Source organism: Hypanus sabinus, chromosome 31 (genome assembly GCF_030144855.1).
Source record: "Hypanus sabinus isolate sHypSab1 chromosome 31, sHypSab1.hap1, whole genome shotgun sequence".
In the NCBI taxonomy this organism is placed as follows: Eukaryota; Metazoa; Chordata; class Chondrichthyes; order Myliobatiformes; family Dasyatidae; genus Hypanus; species Hypanus sabinus.
Window position 1 is genome coordinate 22318029 of NC_082736.1, and position 19401 is coordinate 22337429.

The 19401-nt window shown below is 53.6% G+C and overlaps 1 long non-coding RNA gene across 3 annotated transcripts in view; it reads left to right on the forward strand.

Moving 5' to 3' along the window:
• The window catches only part of LOC132383953 (uncharacterized), a 94869-nt gene extending 75813 nt beyond the window's left edge, over positions 1 to 19056 (forward strand). Inside the window, exons 1-4 of one of the 3 annotated variants that reach the window (XR_009508810.1) lie at positions 8274 to 10639; positions 10903 to 11046; positions 17345 to 17487; positions 17767 to 19056. This is a non-coding gene — a long non-coding RNA (uncharacterized LOC132383953). Of the gene's footprint in view, positions 1 to 8273; positions 10640 to 10902; positions 11047 to 17344; positions 17488 to 17766 lie in introns of those variants that run through there. The other 2 variants (XR_009508809.1, XR_009508811.1) reach the window with 2 other exon arrangements.
• The last annotated feature ends 345 nt before the right edge of the window (positions 19057 to 19401 follow it).

Below are 19401 nucleotides of genomic sequence, written 5' to 3' on the forward strand. Positions count from 1 at the left end.
TGTAGTGGGGGAGTCTTGGACCAGAGGACTCCGATAGAGTGGATATGGAGAGGATGTTTCCAATACTGGGGTATTTTGCACCAGAGGACAGAGATAGAGAGGATGTGGAGAGGATGTTTCCTATAGTGGGGGTGTCTAGGACCAGAGGACACAGATAGAGTGGATGTTGAGAGGGTGTTTCCTGTGGTGGGGGAGTTTAGGACCAGAGGACACAGACAGAGTGGATGTGGAGAGGAAGTTTCCTATAGTGGAGGAGTCTGCGACCAGAGGACTCCGATAGAGTGGATATGGAGAGGATGTTCCCTGTGGTGGGGGAGTCCGGGACCAGAGGGCACCGATGGTGTGGATGTGGCGAGTGTGTTTCCTGGGGTGGGGGAGTCTAGGACCAGATGGCACAGATAGAGTTGATGTGGAGAGGATGTTTCCTGTAGTGGGGGATTCTAGGATCAGAGGACACAGTTTGAGTGGATGTGGAGAGGGTGTTTCCTATAGTGGCGGAATCTAGGAACAGAGGGCACAGATAGAGTGGATGTGGAGAGGATGTTTCCTATAGTGGGGGAATCTAGGACCAGAGGTCACAGATAGAGTGGATATGGAGAGGATGTTTTCAGTAGTGGGAGAGTCTAGGACCAGAGGACACAGACAGAGTGGATGTGGAGAGGATATTTCCTGTGGTGTGGTAGTCTAGGTCCAGAGGACAGAGACAGAGTGGATGTGGAGAAGATGTTTCCTATAGTGGGGGAGTCTGCGACCTGACGACACAGATAGAGTGGATGTGTCGAGGATGTTTCCTATAGTGGGCGGGGGGGGAGTCTAGGACCAGACGACACAGAGTGGATGTGGAGAGGATGTTTCCTATAGTGGGGGAGTCTAGGACCAGATGACACAGAGTGGATATGGAGAGGATGTTTCCTATAGTGGGGGAGTCTAGGACCAGAGGACACAGAGTGGATGTGGAGAGGATGTTTCCTATAGTGGGGGAGTCTAGGACCAGAGGACACAGACAGAGTGGATGTGGAGTGGGTGTTTCCTATAGTGTGGGTTTCTAGGACCAGATTACCCAGATAGAGTGGGTGTGGAGAGGATGTTTCCTATAGTGGGGGAGTCTAGGACCAGATGGCACAGATAGAGTTGATGTGGAGAGGATGTTTCCTGTAGTGGGGGATTCTAGGACCAGACAACAGTTTGAGTGGATGTGGAGAGGGTGTTTCCTATAGTGGCGGAATCTAGGAACAGAGGGCACAGATAGAGTGGATGTGGAGAGGATGTTTCCTATAGTGGGGGAGTCTAGGACCAGAGGACACAGAGTGGATGTGGAGAGGATGTTTCCTATAGTGGGGGAGTCTAGGACCAGAGGACACAGACAGAGTGGATGTGGAGAGGGTGTTTCCTATAGTGTGGGTTTCTAGGACCAGATTACCCAGATAGAGTGGGTATGGAGAGGATGTTTCCTATAGTGGGAGAGTCTAGAACCAGAGGATACAGATAGAGTGGGTGTGGAGAGGATGTTTCCTATAGTGAGGGAGTCTAGGACCAGAGGATACAGATAGATTGGGTGTGGAGAGGATGTTTCCTATAGTGAGGGAGTCTAGAACCAGAGGATACAGATAGATTGGATGTGGAGAGGATGTTTCCTATAGTGAGGGAGTCTAGGACCAGAAGATACAGATAGATTGGATGTGGAGAGGATGTTTCCTATACTGGGGGTGTCTAGTACCAGAGGAGACAGATAGAGTGGATGTGGAGAGGAAGTTTCCTATAGTGGAGGAGTCTGCGACCAGAGGACACAGATGGAGTGGATGTGGAGAGGATGTTTCCTATAGTGGGGGAGTCTAGGACCAGAGGAGACAGATAGAGTGGATGTGGAGAGGAAGTTTCCTATAGTGGAGGAGTCTGCGACCAGAGGACACAGATGGAGTGGATGTGGAGAGGATGTTTCCTATAGTGGGGGAGTCTAGGACCAGATGACACAGAGTGGATATGGAGAGGATGTTTCCTATAGTGGGGGAGTCTAGGACCAGAGGACACAGAGTGGATGTGGAGAGGATGTTTCCTATAGTGGGGGAGTCTAGGACCAGAGGACACAGACAGAGTGGATGTGGAGAGGGTGTTTCCTATAGTGTGGGTTTCTAGGACCAGATTACCCAGATAGAGTGGGTGTGGAGAGGATGTTTCCTATAGTGGGGGAGTCTAGGACCAGATGGCACAGATAGCGTTGATGTGGAGAGGATGTTTCCTGTAGTGGGGGATTCTAGGACCAGAGGACACAGTTTGAGTGGATGTGGAGAGGGTGTTTCCTATAGTGGCGGAATCTAGGAACAGAGGGCACAGATAGAGTGGATGTGGAGAGGATGTTTCCTATAGTGGGGGAGTCTAGGACCAGAGGACACAGAGTGGATGTGGAGAGGATGTTTCCTATAGTGGGGGAGTCTAGGACCAGAGGACACAGACAGAGTGGATGTGGAGAGGGTGTTTCCTGTAGTGTGGGTTTCTAGGACCAGATTACCCAGATAGAGTGGGTGTGGAGAGGATGTTTCCTATAGTGGGAGAGTCTAGAACCAGAGGATACAGATAGAGTGGGTGTGGAGAAGATGTTTCCTATAGTGGGGGAGTCTAGGACCAGAGGATACAGATAGATTGGATGTGGAGAGGATTTTCCTATAGTGGGAGAGTCTAGAACCAGAGGATACAGATAGAGTGGGTGTGGAGAGGATGTTTCCTATAGTGAGGGAGTCTAGGACCAGAGGATACAGATAGATTGGATGTGGAGAGGATGTTTCCTATAGTGGGAGAGTCTAGAACCAGAGGATACAGATAGATTGGATGTGAAGAGGATGTTTCCTATAGTGAGGGAGTCTAGGACCAGAGGATACAGATAGATTGGATGTGGAGAGGATGTTTCCTATAGTGAGGGAGTCTAGGACCAGAGGATACAGATAGATTGGATGTGGAGAGGATGTTTCCTATACTGGGGGTGTCTAGTACCAGAGAACACCGATAGAGTGGATGTGGAGAGGATGTTTCCTATAGTGGGGGAGTCTGCGACCAGTGGACAGAAATAGAGTGGATGTGGAGAGGATGTTTCCTGTGGCAGGGGGGTCTGCGACCAGACGACACAGAGTGGATGTGGAGAGGATGTTTCCTATACTGGGGGTGTCTAGTACCAGAGGAGACAGATAGAGTGGATGTGGAGAGGAAGTTTCCTATAGTGGAGGAGTCTGCGACCAGAGGACACAGATGGAGTGGATGTGGAGAGGATGTTTCCTATAGTGGGGGAGTCTAGGACCAGAGGAGACAGATAGAGTGGATGTGGAGAGGAAGTTTCCTATAGTGGAGGAGTCTGCGACCAGAGGACACAGATGGAGTGGATGTGGAGAGGATGTTTCCTATAGTGGGGGAGTCTAGGACCAGAGGACACAGAGTGGATGTGGAGAGGATGTTTCCTATAGTGGGGGAGTCTAGGACCAGAGGACACAGACAGAGTGGATGTGGAGAGGGTGTTTCCTGTAGTGTGGGTTTCTAGGACCAGATTACCCAGATAGAGTGGGTGTGGAGAGGATGTTTCCTATAGTGGGAGAGTCTAGGACCAGAGGACACAGAGTGGATGTGGAGAGGATGTTTCCTATAGTGGGGGAGTCTAGGACCAGAGGACACAGACAGAGTGGATGTGGAGAGGGTGTTTCCTGTAGTGTGGGTTTCTAGGACCAGATTACCCAGATAGAGTGGGTGTGGAGAGGATGTTTCCTATAGTGGGAGAGTCTAGAACCAGAGGATACAGATAGAGTGGGTGTGGAGAAGATGTTTCCTATAGTGGGGGAGTCTAGGACCAGAGGATACAGATAGATTGGATGTGGAGAGGATTTTCCTATAGTGGGAGAGTCTAGAACCAGTGGATACAGATAGAGTGGGTGTGGAGAGGATGTTTCCTATAGTGAGGGAGTCTAGGACCAGAGGATACAGATAGATTGGATGTGGAGAGGATGTTTCCTATAGTGGGAGAGTCTAGAACCAGAGGATACAGATAGATTGGATGTGGAGAGGATGTTTCCTATAGTGAGGGAGTCTAGGACCAGAGGATACAGATAGATTGGATGTGGAGAGGATGTTTCCTATAGTGAGGGAGTCTAGGACCAGAGGATACAGATAGATTGGATGTGGAGAGGATGTTTCCTATACTGGGGGTGTCTAGTACCAGAGAACACCGATAGAGTGGATGTGGAGAGGATGTTTCCTATAGTGGGGGAGTCTGCGACCAGTGGACAGAAATAGAGTGGATGTGGAGAGGATGTTTCCTGTGGCAGGGGGGTCTGCGACCAGACGACACAGAGTGGATGTGTAGAGGATGTTTCCTATAGTGGGGGAATCTAGGACCAGAGGACACAGATAGAGTGTATGTGGTGAAGATGTTTCCTATTGTGGGGGAGTCTAGGACCAGAGGACAGATAGAGTGGATGTGGAGAGTATGTTTCCTATAGCGGGGGAATTTTGGACCAGAGGACACAGATAGAGTGGATGTGGAGAGGGTGTTTCCTATAGTGGGGTATCTAGGACCGGAGGGCCCAGACAGAGTGGATGTGGAGAGGATGTTTCCTGTAGGGGGGGAATCTAGGACCAGAGGACACAGACAGAGTGGATGTGGAGAGGATGTTTCCTATAGTGGGGGAGTCTAGGACCAGACGACACAGAGTGGATGTGGAGAGTATGTTTCCTATATTGGGGTATCTAGGACCGGAGGGCACAGACAGGGTGGATGTGGAGAGGATGTTTCCTGTAGTGGGGGAGTCTAGGATCAGAGGACACAGATAGAGTGGATGTGCAGAGGATGTTTCCTATAGTGAGAGAGTCTAGAACCAGAGGATACAGAGAGATTGGATGTGGAGAGGATGTTTCCTGTGGCAGGGGGGTCTGCGACCAGACGACACAGAGTGGCTGTGGAGAGCATGTTTCCTATAGTGGGGGAGTCTAGGACCAGAGGACACAGATAGAGTGTATGTGGTGAAGATGTTTCCTATTGTGGTGGAGTCTAGGACCAGAGGACAGATAGAGTGGATGTGGAGAGTATGTTTCCTATAGCGGGGGATTCTAGGACCAGAGGGCACCGTTAGAGTGGATGTGGTCTCAGAATAGAGGGGCATCCTTTCCGAATGGAGACGAGGAGGGATTTCTCGAGCCAGGGCACGGTGGACATGTGGAACTCCCTGCCATGGCCAGCGGCCGGGTCAATGGGTTTGTTTAAACCGGAGGTTGATAGGGTAACTGGGAGGAGGCAGGAGAATGGGGTTGAGAGGGGTGATACGTCAGCCACGATGGAATGGGGGAGCATGCTCGACGGGCTGAATGGCCTAATTGCTCTCCTATCCCTGATGACCTGTGGCGAGCGGGAGAATGTGCAACGCGCCCGATCTGGAGGCGGAGTGGGCCACAGCAGCGGAATAGCAGGAATGCACATCCGTCGCCCCTGGTTTAGCGGTGTGTCTCCGTTAACAATAAATGTACTTTAAACTTTCAGCTTCATAACCCGGCTTTTCCGATCGTGCCAAGTTTAAGCTGCCTGGTTCTGAGCATGCTAGCCCAGGGGTTCATTTCGCCATCCTGCCTGAGTGCTGCTCCCTGCAACTCACAGGCTTTCTTTAAACTGCGGACTGTCCAGCACTCCGGTGGAGGGGGGGCATACAGCTGAGATGGTGGACGTGCCTGCATTCCTCAACGAATTCCTGCATCGAAAGCCACTCCCTTCTGGGCCGAGTGAGCCTCTGCTCTCCGGCCCCCCGACAGAATCCAGTTGTGCATTCCTGGCTCCTGAATCAGCGAGGCTGGGAGGGGCTGCGAGCCGCCCAGCTTCCCTCGGTGATTCAGTGGAAAAAATGCTGTGTTATCTGCCTTCCGCAACCTTAGTCACTGGCGTTTCCTTCGAGGGGAGCTCTGCTCCCTGCTCCCTCGCTGTGCCTGCTGCATCCCTCTGAAAGTGTGGCCCTTTCTGCTCCACAGTGAATGGGAGGCTGAGGCCAGGAAACCCCTTCCTCTGATGGGAAGCTGCCTCCATTTTCTTCTCTCTCTGTCTCCCTCTCTCTCTCTATATATATCTCACTCTCTCTCTTTCACTCTAACTGTATTTCTCTCTCACTCTCACTCTATCTCTCACTGTCTCTCTCTATCTATCTCTCACTGTTTCTATTTCTCTCTCTATCTCTATTTCTCTCTCCCTCTCTCTATTTCTCTCTCTCTCTCTCTCTCTCATTCTATCTCTCTCTCTCTCTCTCACCCTCGCTCTCTCGTTCATTAATCAGAATCGTCAGCTAAAAGTTTACCACTTACACTCAATTTAAGGCCGTAAGTCATGGGAGCTTGATTCGGCCACTCGGCCCATCGTTGCCCGTGGCTGGTTTAGACCAGAGAGCACAGACACGGGAGCTGAACCAGGCCACTCGGCCCATCGTTGCCCGTGGCTGGTTTAGACCAGAGAGCACATACATGGGAGCTGAACCAGGCCACTCGGCCCATCGTTGCCCGTGGCTGGTACAGACCAGAGACCAGAGACACGGGAGCTGAACCAGGCCACTCGGCCCATCGTTGCCCGTGGCTGGTTTAGACCAGAGACCACAGACACAGGAGCTGAACCAGGCCACCCGGCCCATCATTGCCCGTGGCTGGTTTAGACCAGAGACCAGAGACACGGGAGCTGAACCAGGCCACTCGGCCCATCGTTGCCCGTGGCTGGTTTAGACCAGAGACCAGAGACACGGGAGCTGAACCAGGCCACCCAGCCCATCGTTGCCCGTGGCTGGTTTAGACCAGAGACCACAGACATGGGAGCTGAACCAGGCCACTCGGCCCATCGTTGCCCGTGGCTGGTTTAGACCAGAGACCAGAGACACGGGAGCTGAACCAGGCCACCCAGCCCATCGTTGCCCGTGGCTGGTTTAGACCAGAGACCACAGACACGGGAGCTGAACCAGGCCACCCAGCCCATCGTTGCCCGTGGCTGGTTTAGACCAGAGACCAGAGACACGGGAGCTGAACCAGGCCACTCGGCCCATCGTTGCCCGTGGCTGGTTTAGACCAGAGAGCACAGACACGGGAGCTGAACCAGGCCACTCGGCCCATCGTTGCCCGTGGCTGGTTTAGACCAGAGAGCACAGACACGGGAGCTGAACCAGGCCACTTGGCCCATCGTTGCCCGTGGCTGGTTTAGACCAGAGAGCACAGACAGGGGAGCTGAACCAGGCCACTCGGCCCATTGTTGCCCGTGGCTGGTTTAGACCAGAGAGCACAGACAGGGGAGCTGAACCAGGCCACTCGGCCCATCGTTGCCCGTGGCTGGTTCAGACCAGAGACCAGAGACATGGGAGCTGAACCAGTCCACTCGGCCCATTGTTGCCCGTGGCTGGTTTAGACCAGAGACCAGAGACACGGGAGCTGAACAAGGCCACCCAGCCCATCGTTGCCCGTGGCTGGTTCAGACCAGAGACACGGGAGCTGAACCAGGCCACTCGGCCCATCGTTGCCCGTGGCTGGTTCAGACCAGAGACCAGAGACACGGGAGCTGAACCAGGCCACCCAGCCCATCGTTGCCCGTGGCTGGTTCAGACCAGAGACACGGGAGCTGAACCAGGCCACTCGGCCCATCGTTGCCCGTGGCTGGTTTAGACCAGAGACCAGAGACACGGGAGCTGAACCAGGCCACCCGGCCCATCATTGCCCGTGGCTGGTTCAGACCAGAGACCAGAGACACGGGAGCTGAACCAGGCCACTCGGCCCATCGTTGCCCGTGGCTGGTTTAGACCAGAGACCAGAGACACGGGAGCTGAACCAGGCCACCCAGCCCATCGTTGCCCGTGGCTGGTTCAGACCAGAGACCAGAGACACGGGAGCTGAACCAGGCCACTCGGCCCATCGTTGCCCGTGGCTGGTTCAGACCAGAGACCAGAGACACGGGAGCTGAACCAGGCCACCCAGCCCATCGTTGCCCGTGGCTGGTTCAGACCAGAGACCAGAGACACGGGAGCTGAACCAGGCCACTCGGCCCATCGTTGCCCGTGGCTGGTTCAGACCAGAGACCAGAGACACGGGAGCTGAACCAGGCCACTCGGCCCATCGTTGCCCGTGGCTGGTTCAGACCAGAGACCAGAGACACGGGAGCTGAACCAGGCCACTCGGCCCATCGTTGCCCGTGGCTGGTTCAGACCAGAAACCAGACACACGGGAGCTGAACCAGGCCACTCGGCCCATCGTTGCCCGTGGCTGGTTTAGACCAGAGACCAGAGACACGGGAGCTGAACCAGGCCACCTGGCCCATCATTGCCCGTGGCTGGTTTAGACCAGAGACCAGAGACACGGGAGCTGAACCAGGCCACCCGGCCCATCGTTGCCCGTGGCTGGTTTAGACCAGAGAGCACATACATGGGAGCTGAACCAGGCCACTCGGCCCATCGAGCCTGCTCTGACATTCCATCATGGCTGGCTTATTATTCCCATTCTCCCGCCTTCCCCCTGCCCCTGACTAAATAAGAACTGATCAACCTCAGTTTTAAATACACCCACTGACTCGCCCTCGGAACCAGCTCCACAGTCTCACCACCTGAAGGAACTCCTCCCTGTCTCTCCTCTGAAGGGAAGCCCCTGTATTCTGTGCCCTCTTGGTGCTTGACTCCCCGCCCGCCCCCTCTCCTCTGAAGGGACATCCTCTCCACATCCACTCCTTCCGGGCTTCCTAATTTTCAGTGAGGCTCCACCCCGCCCCTCATTCTTCTGATCTCCAGCGAGTACAGGCCTGGAGCCATCCCGATCGGTTAACCCTTCTGTTCCCGGGATCGTTCTCTCCGGTGCCAGCTCATTCTCTCTCACCTTTCTAGGCTTTCTGAGGAGATGTGCAACCCCCCCCCCCCACCCTCACTCTAACCATCTTTCTGCGGGAAGCGCCATCGAGGACGTCCTGTCTGGCACGAAGGTTGCGAGGTAGGGGACCGCCAGGTCTCTGGTATCCGCCGGGGCCTCCCTTCCCCACCGTTAGTGACATTTTCCGGGAACGAGTCCGAAGAAACTGCGAGGGTTCCCCCGCCACCCGTCCCATGATCTCTTTTGACCCAGGAGCATCGGGACTGGGACCGCCAGGCCGGCTAACAGCTCCCCCCACCCCCCCCGGGCGGTGAGGCCAATGAGTGCCCTCCAGCCTCGTCGCTGGGGTAACGAGCTGTTCACCGGTTACCTGCGGCGTGAGCTTCGCCTGGCGTCTTGGAGAGCATCTTGCCAGCTGACCGGTGGTAACATCTCGTTGGCTGTCACTAACGCACCGTGGGCACAGCTGTGATCCGGGCGTGTCTACACGTTGAACACAGGCCAGGCCATTCGGCCCACCGTGTCTGTGCTGAGCCAGCTAAAATTCAAAACCACCCAAACACTAACCCCTCCCACCTACACCATGTCCACATCCCTCCATTTTCCTCACATCCATCTGCTGATCCAAACGTCTCCTAAAAGCCTCCAATGTATTTGCCTCCACCACCAGGCCAGGCATCCTGAATAAAAAAAATTTACCCCTCACATCCCCCCCCCCCTCACCTTCAATGCATGCCCTCTGGTATTAGACATTCCAACCCTGGGGAACAGATACTCCCTGTCCACTCTATCGATGCCTCTCATCATCGTGTAAACCTCTACCAGATCTCCCCTCAGCCTCCGACACTCCGGAGAAAACAGCCCAGGCTTGTCCAGCCTCTCCCAATAGCACAGGCCCTCCTGGTAAATCTCTCCTGCATATATATAAATATAGACATGACATCTGTTCACAGTACTCCAAACGCAGTCTGGCCAATGCCCCTTACCTCTTCTCACCTGAAGACTACTTCCCCCTGGCCCACCCTCCTCTCCCGTCAGATTCCGTCCTCTCCAGCCCTTGACCTTTCCCACCCACCGGGCTTCACCCATCACCGTCCAGCTATCCTCCTTCCCCTCCTCCTCCACCTTTTTATTCTGGCCTCTCCCCCCCTTCCTTCTCGGTCCCGATGAAGGGTGTCGGCCCGAAATGTCGACTGTTTATTGCCCTCCACAGACGCTGCCCGACCTGCTGAGTCCCTCCAGCATTTTGTGTGTGTGTGTGTGTCTCTGGATTTCCAGCGTCTGCAGGCTTTCCCCTGTTTATAATACCTCATAACTCCTCAGTTGTTGACAGCCCTGAACTTTCTCTGTGACTCCACACTCTGTGTGATCTTGCTGTAAGTGTGCCTGGCTTTCATCTGCAGCACACACATCTTTAATATCTCCATTTTTCCCTTTTCATGGTTCTTCTGAAAACCCTGACCTGGAGTTACACGCTGACTGTGGTTCTTTGCGGGAATGGGACCCGCTCTCGGCACGCCGAGGGCTCGGCCTAAGAGTTGGGCTCGCCTTTGGAGGCCTGGGACCTCGGGGCCCTGGAGACGGGCGGATCGAGGGTCGGTGTGTCGTCGGGGGAGTCGGAAGATCTATGGCTGTGTGTCCGGAGACCTGAGTTCTTCGGGCACAGAGCTCGAAAACAGCGAAGGAACTGACTTTTAACATCGTAAGCCAGCGAGCTGATTGTTACGTCTCACCTCTCGCTGTGAAACGGGGGCACCATGCTCCCTTATTAGGGAGAGAGAGAGAGAGAGAGAGAGAGCCTGTGGTATGTTGAATACTGGGTGAACAATGTAGTCTTTGGGATAACTGCATCTGAGTCTTTACCGTTGCTTTGTCACCCTTGAGTGCTCAGTGGCGGGTGCTGATGTAGTTTTTTCCGGGGGGAGGGGGGATCGTTGCTTGCTGCCGTTTACTCGCGGGAGGGAGGGGAGCTGGGAGGGGACTTTGGGTTTGTCGTTCCTCTGTTTTCGTGGATGGTTGCGAAGAAAAAGCATTTCAGGATGTATATTGTATACATTTCTCTGACAGTAAACGCGCCTTTGAAAGCTTTGGAAATGCCAGAGGAACTCAGCAGGCCGGGCGGCTCCCGTGGAAAGCGGTGAACAGCCGACGTTTCGGGCCGGGACCCTTCCCCAGCCGCTGGGAGGGAAGATGAGGAGTCAGAGCTCGAAGGTGAGGGGAGGGGAGGACGAAGTAGGAGGTGGTAGGTGACGGGGGATGGAGGGGGAGGGGTGGTCAATCAGTAAAAGAGATACAGGGTTGGAGAGAGGGAGAGAGAAATAATATAGGAAATTGAGAATGTGTGGAAGTTGGGGGGAAATGGGACTAATGATGTGATCACTCGAGTTGAGTGCACTGGCGGGTCCTCGGACCGGCGCGAGATTCACACGACCGGGATGTCGGGGTGGACTCGCTGACCGGAGGACTTTGCTGAACGTGGGGAGGCCGACGCACGGGCAGGCTCCTCACCGTCCCCGGCAGGCCGGGGCATGGAGTGCCTCCCTGCGCCGTTCTCTTCCACTGCCTCCACCGCTGAGGTGTGGGTCGAATGGCTGTCTCCCCGGACCCTCCCCCTGGGTGACCCTGTCAGGGGCTGCCTGGATCCCCAGAGCTCACAACCCTCTCCACCTCGGAGAAGGGTCATCGTGGGAATGGTTGCTGTTGAAGGGCCTGTTTCTGTGAATGGCTCTGTTGCCCCCCCCCCTCCAATTTCCTCTCCAGTTCTGACAAAGGGTCTGGGCCCAAACCATTTATTCCCCTCCTCCCCTGCCGCCTGACCTGGTGAGATCCTCCTACATTTAGAAAAGTATAGCAAACAGGCCCTTCGGCGCACCTGATGTACGCCAAACCATTTAAACCGCCCACTCCCATCGACCTACACTGCACCCCTACCATCCACCTACCGATCCAAACTTCTCTTAAACGGGGAAATCGAGTTTGCCTCCTCTGGGCAGCTTGTCCTACACTCTCACCACCCTCTGAGTGAAGAAGTTTCCCCTCAGGTCCCCCTTAACCTCCTCACCTTTCACCTTAACCCGTGACCTCTGGCTGTCGTCTCGGTGGAAAAAGCCTGCTTTCATTTGCCCTATCTATATACCCCTTCTGTGTGATCTCCGGCACTCTGCAGAACCTTTTGCGCCCTTTACCGTCACCGATATTCACCGTGAAATCTCCTGGTCAGTGACAACAGGAGCGACAGATTACGATGAGTTGCAATAAATAATCAATGATGATCAAAAATCAATCAATAAATAGATCAATAAATGCAGAAGCTGAATAACGAGCCGTGGGTTCCCGGACCGTTCGGAAATCTGACGGCGGAGAGGAAGAAGATCCGGCATTCCTCTGAGGCGATTTTGTGGAACGGTGAGATCTTCTTGGTGTTAACATTTAATTCCAAATCTTCATCACACCAGCAGAGTTTGAGGAGAGTCAGCCAGCCCCAGCATGGACCGTGAGGTGATGCCTCCAAACGGGGGGAACGAGAGGGGGGTGTCGAGGGAAGATGGCGCCAGTGGTTTTTGCAGACCCAGGCGACTACTTTCAGTTTATCCACGACACGGATTATTCCTCCTTCCTTACAGCTCTCTTTCCTGTCCTGTTGTGGTCAGGGTTCTGTCTCGGCTCTTGATCTACACTTCAGACCGCGGATCCCCCCCCCAGCTCCCGCAAGCGGAGGGTTTCTCGGAATGCCCTGGAAGGCATGTGCCTTCGAGGAGCAGGTCGTCTCCGGCTCCGCGGGAGACTGAAACATCGCGACAGCGGGCGATCCCTCGCTCCCTCCGGTTTAATGGTGAGCGAGAGCCTGTTGGTCCTCCGATCGGGGAGGCGGGGCAGAAGACCGTAACCTGGGAACCGCGAGCTGCTGGTCTCCACTCTCGCGCTCTCTCTCGGGCTTTGTACTTTCTATCATCCACTCCATGGGGTTCCTTGTTTTGCGGCTGCCTGTGAAGAGTAAGAATTTCAGGTTGTACACTGATATAGAACAAAGGACATAGAAACATGGAAACAGAAACCCTACAGCACAATACAGGCCCTTCGGCCCACAAAGTTGTGCCGAACACGTCCCTACCTTAGAAATTACTAGGCTTACCCATAGTCCTCTATTTTATTAAGCTCCATGTACCTATCGAAAAGCTTCTTAAAAGACCCTATCGTATCCGCCTCCATCACCGTCGCCGGCAGCCCATTCCACACACTCACCACTCTCTGAGTAAAAAACTTACCCCTGACATCTCCTCTGTACCTACTCCCCAGCACCTTAAACCTGTGTCCTCTTGTGGCAACCATTTCAGCCCTGGGAAAAAGCCTCTGACTATCCACACCATCAATGCCTCTCATCATCTTGTACACCCCTATCAGGTCACCTCTCATCCTCCGTCGCTCCAAGGAGAAAAGGCCGAGTTCACTCAACCTATTCTCATAAGGCATGCTCCCCAATCCGGGCAACATCCTTGTAAATCTCCTCTGCACCCTTTCTATGGCTTCCACATCCTTCCTGTAGTGAGGCGACCAGAACTGAGCACAGTACCCCAAGTGGGGTCTGACCAGGGTCCTATATAGCTGCAACATTACCTCTCGGCTCCTAAACTCAATCCCATGATTGATGAAGGCCAATACACCGTATGCCTTCTGAACCACAGAGTTAACCTGCGCAGCAGCTTTGAGTGTCCTATGGACTCGGACCCCAAGATCCCTCTGATCCTCCACACTGCCAAGAGTCTTACCATTAATACTATATTCTGCCATCATATTTGACCTACCAAAATGAACCACTTCACACTTACCTGGGTTGAAATCCACCTGCCACTTCTCAGCCCAGTTTTGCATCCTATCAGTGTCCCGTTGTAACCTCTGACAGCCCTCCACACTATCCACAACATCTCCAACCTTTGTGTCATCAGCAAACTTACTAACCCATCCCTCCACTTCCTCATCCAGGTCATTTATAAAAAGTAAGGGTCCCAGAACAGATCCCTGAGGCACTCCACTGGTCACCAACCTCCATGCAGAATATGACCTGTCTACAACCACTCTTTGCCTTCTGTGGGCAAGCCATTTCTGGATCCACAAAGCAATGTCCCCTTGGATCCCATGCCTCCTTACTTTCTCAATAAGCCTTGCATGGGCTACCTTATCAAATACCTTGCTGAAATCCATATACACTGCATCTACAGCTCTACCTTCATCAATGTGTTTAGTCACATCCTCAAAGGACCCGACGGAAAACCCCGGCGATTCTGGACGATGTTTCTCACCCTCTGCACGCCACCTTGGCTGAACGGAGGAACACTTTCAGTGACAGACTGAGACAACTGCGCTGCTCCAAAGAGCGATATACGAGGTCATTCCTACCCTCGACCGTCGGGCTCGATAATGAGCCGACCTACAGCCGGGGAAGTGATGACCCCCCCCCCCTCCTGTTAGACTGTCTGAGGTAACTTATATTTAACTCTTTCTTACTTTTCTTCTAATATTTGTATACCAGTGCACTTGTAACGCTACTGTGACATTTTAATTTCCTTTGTGATCAATAAAGTTTTATATATGTAAATATTGCCTATTATATCTTAGATTATACGTATGTAGTTCTGCGCTGCAAAACAATACATTTTTATGATATTTACAAATTTTATAAAAAAGTACAGCACAGTACGGGCCCTTCGGCCCACAATGTTGTGCTAACCCTTAAACTCTGGCTCCCATATATCCCCCCACATTAAATTCCTCCATATACCTGTCTACCATTTTAATGTGCTTTATGTTCCTATGACTCTGCCTGTAGTTTAAACGGCTCAGCAGGGACGAGATGGGCTGCAGAGTGAAGAATTAACCTGTTTGCCGGAAGTTTCTTCACAAGCTGTTCGACAGTCAAAATGAAAGTGCAAATCTTTGCAGTAAAGCATTGTAACCAGTTTCTCTTTCTTTGTGCTCTGAGCTGGACCTTCTCCAGTTGGAAGGGCCGGTCCTGCAGCTCACCAGCATTTTCCCAGAGGGAGAATTTCAAAGATGTCACACCCCTTTCAAAGATGTTTGCATTGGGCTGTGGAATTGTTTTTCTCATTCGTAGTTTCACCTTTCCTGAAACTTGAATGTAGTTTTGTATGATGAAACGCAAGAGATTTTGCATGGGATGGTGCGGAGGGAGATTCACTCTGTGTCTGACCCCGGGAGTATGTGATGGGACGGTGTGGAGGGAGATTCACTCTGTGTCTGACCCCGGGAGTGTGCGATGGGACGGTGCAGAGGGAGATTCACTCTGTGTCTGACCCCGGGAGTGTGCGATGGGACGGTGCGGAGGGAGATTCACTCTGTGTCTGACCCCGGGAGTGTGTGATGGGACGGTGTGGAGGGAGATTCACTCTGTGTCTGACCCCGGGAGTGTGTGATGGGACGGTGTGGAGGGAGATTCACTCTGTGTCTGACCCCGGGAGTGTGTGATGGGACGGTGTGGAGGGAGATTCACTGTGTGTCTGACCCTGGGAGTGTGTGATGGGACGGTGTGGAGGGAGCTTCACTCTGTGTGTGACCCCGGGTGTGTGCGATGGGACAGTGTGGAGGGAGCTTCACTCTGTGTCTGACCCCGGGAATGTGTGATGGGACGGTGTGGAGGGAGTTTCACTCTGTGTCTGACTCCGGGAGTGTGTGATGGGACGGTGTGGAGGGAGATTCACTCTGTGTCTGACTCCGGGAGTGTGTGATGGGACAATGTGGAGGGAGATTCACTCTGTGTCTGACCCCGGGAGTGTGTGATGGGACGGTGTGGAGGGAGCTTCACTCTGTGTCTGACCCCGTGAGTGTGTGATGGGACGGTGTGGAGGGAGATTCACTCTGTGTTTGACCCCGGGTGTGTGTGATGGGACGGTGTGGAGGGAGCTTCACTCTGTGTCTGACCCCGGGAGTGTGTGATGGGACGGTGTGGAGGGAGATTCACTCTGTGTCTGACCCCGGGTGTGTGCGATGGGACGGTGCAGAGGGAGATTCACTCTGTGTCTGACCCCGGGAGTGTGCGATGGGACGGTGTGGAGGGAGCTTCACTCTGTGTCTGACCCCGGGAGTGTGTGATGGGACAGTGTGGAGGGAGCTTCACTCTGTGTCTGACCCCGGGAGTGTGTGATGGGACAGTGTGGAGGGAGCTTCACTCTGTGTCTGACCCCGGGAGTGTGCGATGGGACGGTGCAGAGGGAGATTCACTCTGTGTCTGACCCCGGGAGTGTGCGATGGGACGGTGTGGAGGGAGCTTCACTCTGTGTCTGACCCCGGGAGTGTGTGATGGGACGGTGTGGAGGGAGATTCACTCTGTGTCTGACCCCGGGAGTGTGTGATGGGACGGTGTGGAGGGAGATTCACTGTGTGTCTGACCCCGGGAGTGTGTGATGGGACGGTGTGGAGGGAGTTTCACTCTGTGTCTGAGTCCGGGAGTGTGTGATGGGACGGTGTGGAGGGAGATTCACTCTGTGTCTGACTCCGGGAGTGTGTGATGGGACAATGTGGAGGGAGATTCACTCTGTGTCTGACCCCGGGAGTGTGTGATGGGACGGTGTGGAGGGAGATTCACTCTGTGTCTGACCCCGGGAGTGTGTGATGGGATGGTGTGGAGGGAGATTCAGTCTGTGTCTGAGCCCGGGAGTGTATAATGGGACGGTGTGGAGGGAGCTTCACTCTGTGTCTGACCCCGGGAGTGTGTGATGGGACGGTGTGGAGGGAGATTCACTCTGTGTCTGACCCCAGGAGTGTGTTATGGGACGGTGCGGAGGGAGATTCACTCTGTGTTTGACCCCGGGTGTGTGTGATGGGACGGTGTGGAGGGAGCTTCACTCTGTGTTTAACTGGGAGTGTGTGATGGGACGGTGTGGAGGGAGCTTCACTCTGTCTGACCCCGGGAGTGTGTGATGGGACAGTGCGGAGGGAGCTTCACTCTGTGTCTGACCCCAGGAGTGTGTGATGGGACGGTGTGGAGGGAGATTCACTCTGTGTCTGACCCCGGGAGTGTGTGATGGGACAGTGTGGAGGGAGCTTCACTCTGTGTCTGACCCCGGGAGTGTGCGATGGGACGGTGCAGAGGGAGATTCACTCTGTGTCTGACCCCGGGAGTGTGCGATGGGACGGTGTGGAGGGAGCTTCACTCTGTGTCTGACCCCGGGAGTGTGTGATGGGACGGTGTGGAGGGAGATTCACTCTGAGTCTGACCCCGGGAGTGTGTGATGGGACAGTGTGGAGGGAGATTCACTCTGTGTCTGACCCCGGGAGTGTGTGATGGGACGGTGTGGAGGGAGATTCACTCTGTTTCTGACCCCGGGAGTGTGTGATGGGACGGTGTGGAGGGAGATTCACTCTGTGTCTGACTCCGGGAGTGTGTGATGGGACGGTGTGGAGGGAGATTCACTCTGTGTCTGACTCCGGGAGTGTGTGATGGGACGGTGTGGAGGGAGCTTCACTCTGTGTTTAACTTGGAGAATTGTAAATCCAGAGCAAGTGCTGGAGGAAGTCAGCAGGCCGGGCAGCATCCGTGGAGAGGGATGAACAGTCGACGTTTTGGGCTGGGTCCCTTCATCAGGACCGGAACAGATGGCAGAGAAGATGAGGCGGAGAGCGATGACCTGCAGACGAGGGGTGAGACCAGGCGAGGGGAAGGTTGGTGGTTGGGGAGGGGGTGAGAAGTGAGAATCTAGGAGGTGGTTGCTGGAAAAGGTGAAGGGCTTTAAAGGAAGGAATCTGATAGGAGAGGAGAGTGGGCCTTGGGGCTGCTCAACGTTTCGGATGCTGGTGAGGGAGGTGCTGTTGCGGGCAGATGCAGCATTTCGAGGCCCAAAGTAAATTTATTTTCAAAGCGCATAAACGGTCGATAATCCTGTACTATCTCGAGATTCATTTCCTTGCCGCTATTTACAGGAAACTGAAGGAAGGCCATGGAATTACTTGAAAAAATATAATGGCGACGAGAGGGCGTACAGCAGCGAGATGTACCAGCTGGTTGAGTGGTGTCGCAGCAACAACCTGGCATTCAACGTCCGTAAGACCAAAGAGCTGATGGTGGACTTCAGGAAGCGTAAGGTGGGGGAAACACATACCAATCTTCATAGAGGGATCAGAAGTGGAGAGAGTGAGCAATTTCCTGGATGTCAATATCTCCGAGGATCTAACCTGGTCGCAACATATCGATGAAGCTATAAAGAAGACTGTATTACATGAGCAGACTTGGGAGATTTGGTTTGTCACCTAAGACACTTGCAAATTTCTGCAGATGTACTGTGGAGAGCATTCTAATTGGCTGCATCACCGTCTGGTATGGCGCGGGGTGAGTGAAGCTACTTCATGGATTGAAACAAGCAGCAAAGAGTTGTAAACTCAGTCAGCTCCATCACGGGCACCAGCCTCCGAGTATCCAGGACGTCTTCAAGGAACGATGCCTCAGAAAGGTGGTGTCCATCATTAAGGACCCCCACCACCCAGGACGTGCCCTCTTCTCACTGCTACCATCAGGGAGGAGGTACAGGAGCCTGAAGGCACACACTCAACGATTCAGGAACAGCTTCTTCCCCTCTGCCATCAGGGAGGAGGTACAGGAGCCTGAAGACACACACTCAGCGATTCAGGAAATACTTCTTTCCCTCCGCCATCAGGGAGGAGGTACAGGAGCCTGAAGACACACACTCAACGATTCAGGAACAGCTTCTTCCCCTCCGCCAGCAGGGAGGAGGTACAGGAGCCTGAAGACACACACTCGGCGATTCAGGAACAGTTTCTTCCCCTCCACCATCAGGGAGGAGGTACAGGAGCCTGAAGACACATACTCAACGATTCAGGAACAGTTTCTTCCCCTCTGCCATCAGGGAGGAGGTACAGGAGCCTGAAGACACACACTCAACGATTCAGGAACAACTTCTTCCCCTCTGCCGTCCGATTCCTGAATGGACACTGAACCTGTGAACACTACCTCAATACTTTTTTTTTCTGTTTATTGCTATTTTTAATTGAACTATTTATTATATGGATATATACCTCCTGTAGATTTACCTATTTGTATATTTTTTTCGAGATTATGTATTGTATTAAAATGCCACTGCTAAGCTAACAAATTGCACGACACATGCCAGTGAAAATAAACCTGATTCTGATTTAACAAAGATTAACAAACAATGTTCAAAGCAAGACAAATTATGCCAATAAATAAATAATTCTGAGACCCTGAGGGTGAGTCTGTAGGTTGTGGAATCAGTTCAGTGTTGAGGTGAGTGAAGTTACCCTCACCGGTTCAGGAACCTGATGGTTGAGGGGTGATAACTGTCCCTGAACCTGGTGGTGTGGGACCTGATGGTCGAGGGGTGATAACTGTCCCTGAACCTGGTGGTGTGGGACCTGATGGTCGAGGGGTGATAACTGTCCCTGAACCTGGTGGTGTGGGACCTGATGGTTGAGGGGTGATAACTGTCCCTGAACCTGGTGGTGTGGGACCGGATGGTCGAGGGGTGATAACTGCCCCTGAACCTGGTGGTGTGGGACCTGATGGTTGAGGGGTGATAACTG